This window comes from Quercus suber, unplaced genomic scaffold (genome assembly GCF_002906115.3).
Source record: "Quercus suber isolate HL8 unplaced genomic scaffold, Cork oak 2.0 scaffold_49, whole genome shotgun sequence".
Classification (NCBI taxonomy): Eukaryota; Viridiplantae; Streptophyta; class Magnoliopsida; order Fagales; family Fagaceae; genus Quercus; species Quercus suber.
This window is the reverse complement of record NW_027069514.1, coordinates 1,538,529-1,546,960: the sequence shown is the minus strand read 5'-3', so window position 1 is coordinate 1,546,960 and position 8,432 is coordinate 1,538,529.

The following is an 8,432-nucleotide window of genomic DNA, read 5'->3' as shown; positions in this document are numbered from 1 at the left end:
TACTCTTATTTCTAATGGGAGCACATCAAAGCTTTCTTGGACAGTTTGAACAAAACATAAATAATGAGCATGAGGCCTCCTATTTCTACAACTTTGTAGCCCAAGCACATGTATCCATGTTCTTAGTCCTTCAGAAAGTTTTCCATTGTTGGAACATCTATGAACCAGGCACAAGGATTTCATCGGGCAATTGATAGTTGGTTTAGTTGTCGAGAATCCTTTATTGAGGATCTTGGTTATGGTGCTTATGGATATGCAAGAAACTTAAGTGAATGCCTTAACTTGAAGAGCGATTGTTTGAGTAGAGGGATGTTGTGAAAGACTTACATAGGGTTGGTTTGGAAGTTTCCTTTGTTTTCTGTCATACTTCGAGATGTTGCTACATCATGGTTTTGTAGAGACGTGAAAATTCGATTGGCATCTATTATGCGTTGAATTTTTGAATTGGAAACAGAGCTTACGATACTGAAGTCAGAGATGGTTCAGTTGCAAAGAAATCCTTCAGATGCTGTTATCTTGGATAACTCTACCATGCTTGCTTTGAATTTTCACCGTCTCCTTATCACATGCCTTTTTTTTTTTTTTGGTCCTTATATATGGAGACATCCCATATCCTTTTTAGGTTGTGTACATGTACTAAACAAACCATTTGGATTTGTATTTGGTATTTCGCTTAGATGAACTTGTCATGGTTAATGTGACCCCCATTTTGTATCTAAACATATTATGTACAAAATATGTTATCAAACACGTTTTCGCGTTTAGCTTCGAAAAAGGTTGTTCATGCTTTGTGGGTGTGTATACATCTATTTTCTAATACTCAAATTAAAGTAGTTTCGTGCCTTTCTTTGAGATCATGTATGTTTGCAGGCTTTGTATTGCTGCTTAGAAGTAAGTCGCAATTAGTTAAGCAGTTAGCTTACCCTTATTCCATTCTTGAAGGAAGTGTCAATGAGCATGGTGCTTGACTATTGTGGCCCTTAAAGGGTGATTTGGGCCTTTTCGTATCTCATTCTCTATGCAAATTATATATGTGTGTGTGTGTGTGTGTGTGTGTGTGTGTGTGTGTGTATGTGTGTGTGTATTTTTTGGCTTGCCATTTAGTGGTTGCCTCCCTTGTATAGTACGCAAGGCCATCACGTTGGCCTTTTTTGGACTATATTTATGTGCATTGCAAATCATGCCAGCGTGCTATTTTCTATGGGGATGGTTTTGTTTTTCCTATGTTTGTAGTTAAATAGTACACCTACCATCCTTACCTATGGCGGGCTGTGGCACCATTTGTATCCTCACACTTAGTAGCTTTGTTGGAGCAACAATCAGCCATCGCTTAATAAATGTATCATGTGTTAATTTATAGCATTTGACACTAGCTTTTGATTCATAAGCCCACTCGTTGTTTTGCAAGGTTTCAGGTATAAACGTGCATCATTGCCCTTCCCCTTTTTTTTTGTTGGTCCCCTTACTATTTTGTAAGGTGTACCTTTGAGCGAATGTTAGGCTCCCTCTTGCGAATAAGGATTTAGCTGTGGCATTACTTTACTGACTTCCTTACCACTTTATAAGGCTTGTTGTTGAAGGGGTACCCACCTGGCTTCCCTTACCTTCTTAAGAGCATAATAGTCTCGAATGTAGGGGTTTTACCTTGACCGTGTTTTCATGAGCTCCCTTACGAATTCGTAAGGTTTGTTGTTTGAACAAAGTAATTCATATTCTTTTGAGACATGTGCGCTTACACGTGTGTGTATATCAAAAAGAGGGAAAAAGCGAAATGAGAATGTGATGATGCCATTTTTTTTTAAAGAAAAGTGGGCATTCTCATTGATTCGTTACACTCATACATCATGTCTCCCACAAGAAAGTGCAAGGTAATAAACTATAATGCAAATTACATGGCGGATGATGCCCAACCTCAAAAGTGAGATGGTATTTTTCGCCTTAGAGGGGAAAAAAAAAAAAGTAACACATGATACCTATGTTTCCCAAAACAGACCAGAACTTCTTGACTTCACTCAGTGTGATAAAGCTTGAGCCATTTGCCATTGATGGGATCCATTATGGCAGACTTGTCCATGCTATAAAAGCGATAATACCCACTTCCATGAGCTTTCTTCACAACGTATGGGCCTTCCCAATTAGGCGCAAACTTGGAAAGGGTCGCTATGTTTCTTCTTACATAATCTGCTACTCTAAGAACGAGTTGGCCTTCCACGAAGATCCATTCGCGCACATTCTGCTCATACATGCTGCTCATTCGCTGCCGGTAGGGGTGTCCACAGGTTGGGTTTGTGCCTGACCAGTGCTTGACCTGGGCCCGACTCGAATTGTTCGGGTGGGGAAAAGCAAAACCGAAACCAACCTGTATTAATGGTCAGGTTGTCTGGTTCGGGTCCATCAATTTTCTGGTTTGTGTCAATCGGTTTTGGGTTTCGCTGTAGATGCCGAAATTTCATTGGATCCGGCTAGATTTGGCCAATATTTGGTCGAATTCATCGAATCTGGATTAGATCTCGACAAAATATCATCGAATCTTGCTGGATCTGGTGGATTTCAAGTAGATCTTTGTCAGAAAAGCAAACATATCACCAGTATTTGTAAATATTTGTCAGAAAACCTTTGAATGTTGCCGGGTTTTGTTGATTTGATGGTCGGGTCAGGTGGCTTAGGTTTTTGGGGAGGAAACTCGCCAACTAACCCATAGGGTTTGGGTTCTGTGGGTGGCGACTCATCGCTGACAGTCGGATTGGTTAGTTTGGGTGGTGGGCTGTCGATTTCAGGTGGGTTCGGCGGGTTGGTCAGGTGATGAGGACTTGGGGACACCCCTAGCTACCGGTATTGTCATACCCTCTCGCGTGCGATGTCGCATGTTTCATCCATTATTTCTAAGTCCACCATCCACGCCTTAGCACATATATTCACATCTGTTTCATGCTCTTGGCCCTACAATGTGCGAGCTGTTGGCACCATCAACTCCACCAGTGAGATGGTTTCGATGCCATATACCAAAGAAAATGGCGAAAAGCCAGTGGCTGTTTTGGTAGAGCTTCTATAGGCCTAAAGTGTGTCGAGAAGATGTGTATTCCAACCTCCAACATAGTCAAACACCATCTTACTAAGAATTCCCAATAAAACCCTATTAGTTGCCTACGCTTGTCCATTCCTTTGAGGGTAGTAAGGGGTCGACCTTCGATGCTTGATTTTTTAATACTTGGTGATTGCTTGAACATCTTTGTTTATGAATGGAGTACCATTGTCGCTCATAATCTTATATGGAATCCTAAAACGATAGAGGATGTGCTCTTTGATGAAATTGGCCATAAATGGCCCTGTTACTCTCTTAGCTTCCACCCATTTTATAAAATATTTGATGGTGACAAGGATCCAAATGTAGCCATTCGATGGCAAATGGATGGGGCTGATAAGATCAAGCCCCCAGGTGTGGAAAAGCTATGGTGTGCTCATGTCTTGCAAGCTCATGGGATGGTTATGGATGAGGTTTGCATGCATTTGACAGGTGTGGCAACATTTAACAAACTCAGTGGTGTCCCTCTTCATCGAAGGCCAATAATACCCTGCAGATAAGAGTTGTTCGTGAAGTTTCTTTCCTCGTTGATGCTCTCCACACTCTTCACAGTGTACTTCTCTCATTATGACTTGAGATTCTGCGAGGTGCAAACATCTCAGTGGCTCACCATTGTATCCTTTACGAAACAAAATTCCGCCTTCAACAAAATAACGTCTAGCTAGCTTTTTGAGGTAATAAGCCTCCTTGTTAGTAGGTGGGACTCCTTCCAAGATGAATTCCAGAAATGGTGTTCTCTAGTTAGTTGTCTGGAGGATAGCATATGATTTTGCCCTATCGAACACATGTTGGCATGTTGGGCAACGGCTTTGCACTTCACTTGCTTGGGTCTTCATATCAGGCCAAAAATAACCCAAGCGTTGGAGGCGTCGATAAGGGGGATTTCATTCTTGGCGCAGCAGATCCTTTCATGGACTTCGCTTAACCTCTTCGCTACTTCTTCTAAATTTACACACCTTGCTAACACTCCTCTAGGTAGCTTCTGATAAAGCTCGCCAACAACAAGCGTATAGTCTCGGAGCTGTTTGGCATCAATTTCTATTCCTTGTTCCAATAAGGCATCTCTTAAAGGTGCTAGCCAATCTTCAGCTCTTGTGGTCCTATTTTTAAACTCCTTTCGCAAGAGTAGTGTAATGGGGACGCTTCTTTTGAGGATGGTAACTTTGGTGCTTTCCCCTTCGAACATGATTTTGGACCCAAGCATGGCTAAGTCATCGGCATTGCAGTTGTTCGATCTTTTCTTGTGTTCTATGGTCAGCTCGTTAAAGTTATCCTCTAGCCTCTGAGACATTACTTGATATGGGGCCAGCGAGGGCTCTTTGAGAGAGAAGTCACCCCTCGCTTGACTTACCATAAGATTTAAGTCTCCCCACACCTTGAGCCTCTTGATTCCCATTTCTCGTGCTATCACTAGGCCGGTAAGATATGCTTCGTATTCCGCCACATTATTAGAGCAAAGAAAGTCTAACTTGAAAGACATGGATAGGGCTTTGTTTTCCCCATTGGCTAGGACAATACTAGCTCATTTGCTGGTGGAAATGGAAGATCCATCAAATGTCATCTCCCACAAACATTTATTCTCCTCTAGGCATGCCACCTCTGCGACTTCTCTAGGCACTTCATCCGTGATTTGTGAGATATCTTCTCCAGGGAGTGGGCTAGAAGCTTCGCTATTGCCTGACCATTAACTGCCCTTGGCATGATGGACACCATATCATATTCAGAGAGTTGGAGTAACCATTGTGCTAGCCTACCCGAGAGAACAAACCTTTGCAAGAGCGTCCTTATTGGATTGGACTTCATCATTAAGTGCACAGTGTGGGCTAAGAGATGTCGCAGTTTTTGCATTGCATATATCAAAGATAGACAAATGCGTTCAGCTCTTGGGTAACGAGTTTCTGCGTCTCTAAGGTCTCTACTCACGTAGTATACGGGCTGCTCAGTACCATTTTCACCTTCTTGCGCGATTAGAGCTCCAACAACCTTGTCATTTGACACAAGATAAAGTCACAGTGGCACGCTTGGCAATGGTGACCTAACAGTAGGTAGGCCGGTCATCATCTTTTGCAATTTGCGAAAAGCTAACTAGTGTTCATTGCTCCATTGAAACTTCACGCCTTTCTTCAATAATGGGGTGAATGGGGTGATCACTGCTACTAACCCTGGTATGAATCTCCGAATGTAAGAGAGCTTTCCTATAAAGGACTTCAATTCTTTGACTAATGTTAGGGGTTTCATCATGACTATGGCTTTCACTTTCAATGGGTTCACATCAATTCCCTTTTGATGAACAAGGAATCCTATCAATTTTCCAGCTGTCACCCCAAATGTGCACTTCAAAGGATTCATGCGCAGTTTCTAATGATGACATCTCTCAAAGACTTTCCTAAGGGTTCTTGCATGACTCTCTCTAGTTTTAGACTTTACGGTTATATTGTCGACATAATCCTCTAGTTCTCTATGCATCATGTCATGGAAGATAGTGGTCATAGATCTTTGAAACGTGGCACTTGCATTCTTAAGCCTAAATGGCATCATGGTGTAGTAGAGATTTCCAATAGGAGTGCGAAATGCAGTTTTTGCTGCGTCTCTTGGTGCCATTTTGATTTGATTGTAGCTGCTAAAACCATCCATAAAGGAGAACATTTCATGACCCGCAGCTGAGTTGATAAGCAGGTCTAGATTAGGGAGAAGAAACTCGTCCTTTGGATAGACCTTGTTTAGGTCTTGAAAGTCGACATAACATCTTATTTTTCCATTCTTTTTCTTCACAGGAATTATGTTTAAGAGCAACTATGGGTGTTCAATAGGCTTGATAAACCCCGCTGCTAACAACTTTTTAACCTCTTGAACAATTTGAGCTTCGACGTTGGAATGGAAAATTCTCCTTAGCTGCACCACTGGTTTAGCCCCCAATTTAATATTAAGAGCAGAGCCACCATTTCGAGATCTAGACTCGACATTTCTTTTGTATTGCCATGCAAACACATCGCGATACTCTTTAAGCAAAGACAATAATTCCTTTTTCTATGGTGGTGTGAGTAAGAGATTGATGGAAATAGGCAACTCCATATTATGATCATCGCCTAAATTGACTATTTCAAGATCCTTATTGATTGGTGACAACTTAGGCGGGGTTAACACTTATTGCGATACCGCTTCATTTTTAGTTGGATCAAATGTTTATTTTAACAAGTAGTAGGAGATAGAACAACCCCCCTTTGTCAGTTCGAGGCCTTTTTGCTTGGTGCATTTAGGTCTTGCGTGCCTTCACGTGCAATAACCAGTGCGCTCATCAAGCAGCTGAATCTTCTTGCATCTTGGAGCATCATGGGTCGTCTCCTTTCGCTCTTTGCGTTTCTTTCTCCTTTCAAGGAGATCTCGTAACTCCACTTCAGACCCCCCTTTAATATCTTCCCAACTAGGCAAATGGGTGCCCAAGGGCTTGGCAATTGTGTCTTCTCCACTTATGATCAATTGATCATAAAATGTCGCTTTTAGATAATGAGCCTCTGATTGGTTGAAAGGAGTAGGATTGGCTGGGATACGAATTGGTTTTCCGTTTAAGCGTCCCTTTATGCATTGATGGTAGGTAGACGATATAAGGTTGTGCTTGTGCAGCCATGGCCTTCCTAATAACACATGGTAGGACATAGAATAATCGAGAACATGGAACCTAGTGAGCCCCACAAATGGTCTGACCTTTAGTACTAACTAAATGTGTCCAATGGAATGTTCGCATCCTTCTCTAAATCCAGTAATCTCCATTAGCAATCCTTGTATTTTTCTTCAGGAAATGCTTGCTACAACAAGAGTACTTAATAGAATAACAGTAAGGGATGAGCCGGTGTCTACGAGGGCTCTCCTCACATGAACTTCATTTATCATTGCTGAGACATATAATGGCCTCTTGTGATCGGGGTATTGGACTTCCATGTCTTCATTAGTAAAGGTGACCGTGTTGGTCATCTCTAGAAAGGCTCGACTTGCATGAGCTTCTGCTGTAAAACAATAGGATTTGAATGAGGACACAATGCTGACTATAGCTTTTGTCACTGCCATTTTAGCCTCGAAGGTTAATCCCAATTGGTTGAATAGTGACCAAAACGTAGGACTTCTTTGCAATGTCTTAATAGCGGTTGGAGTAAGTGTGGTAGATATCATGGGATCCTCTTCTTTGTCACCAGCATGTATGACCACAGCGACTATCCCTTTTCCCCTGTCATGCTGAGGCAAAGGATTTCTTTGTACACCTTGAGTGCCACGGCTTACTTTGAGAATGTCGTCTGCCAATTTCTCATGAAAAAACCTTTGTATGTAGTGACATTCCACAGTTGGGTGATGAACATATCTGTGGTAGTGACAGAAAGGTGAATGTTTCTTGTCTTTCTCGGTTGGCTCTCTATCAATCTTGTACAGTTTTACCACTCCATCTGTGATCCACCAGTAAAGGATGACACTCAACTCCTCTGATGTGCAAGATATGGGCAGATATTCTTCAATTGCCTTGCCTTTCTCGCACTTCTTCTTACTAGCAAGCTCATTGGCAACCACCAAGAGCGCTTGGGGAGCATTCCTCTTATCAGTATTTGACCGCTCACTTGTTTTCCAAGCTCCTCGTTTGTTTTCCAAGATGCTGCGATTTTGCAGGCCTTTTGGATTAATGGAGCAAATTGCTTGATCTCCAAATTCTCAAGGTGAATTTTGTACTTAAGAGTACATATTATCAATGCAAATTTCAACCAATTCATGCTCCTCATACCTCACATGATATTCGAGGGCTGTATCTCGGAATCGCTGTATGTAATCGAGTAAATCTTCGCTGGTCCTTTGCTTAGTGTTGTGCAACCTAATCAATGTAATCTCCTCTTGCTCTTGGTAATACTTCCTTTAGAAGCACTCCACCATGTCCTCCCATGACTTGATCGATCCGGCTGGGATCGTGATGTACCACGAGTAAGCCTTGTCAGAAAGCGACCTGGAAAACTCGCAAAGGCATAACTTCGAATCACTAGCGTATAGGCCCATAGTATCTATGAACTTGCTTACATGCTCAAGAGCGTTTCCCTGTCATTCATCATAGAGTGAAAATGTGGAATGTCATAATTTTGGGGATATGGTTTGTGCAATAGCTCAAACGGGTAAGGAGGTTGGCAAATGAATTGCCTTGGCACTTTGGAGATTTTTGCTTGTTCCCTCTCAATGAGCTTTGCTACGTTGGCAAGCGTGACATGTTGAGAATCATTATTAGCATCAAGAGCTTCACTAGCTTTGTCTTGCCTTGTCTTTTCACTATTATTCGCCACCTTTTCATTTTAACCTTTTTTGAGCGTGAGCTACTTTCGCCGTG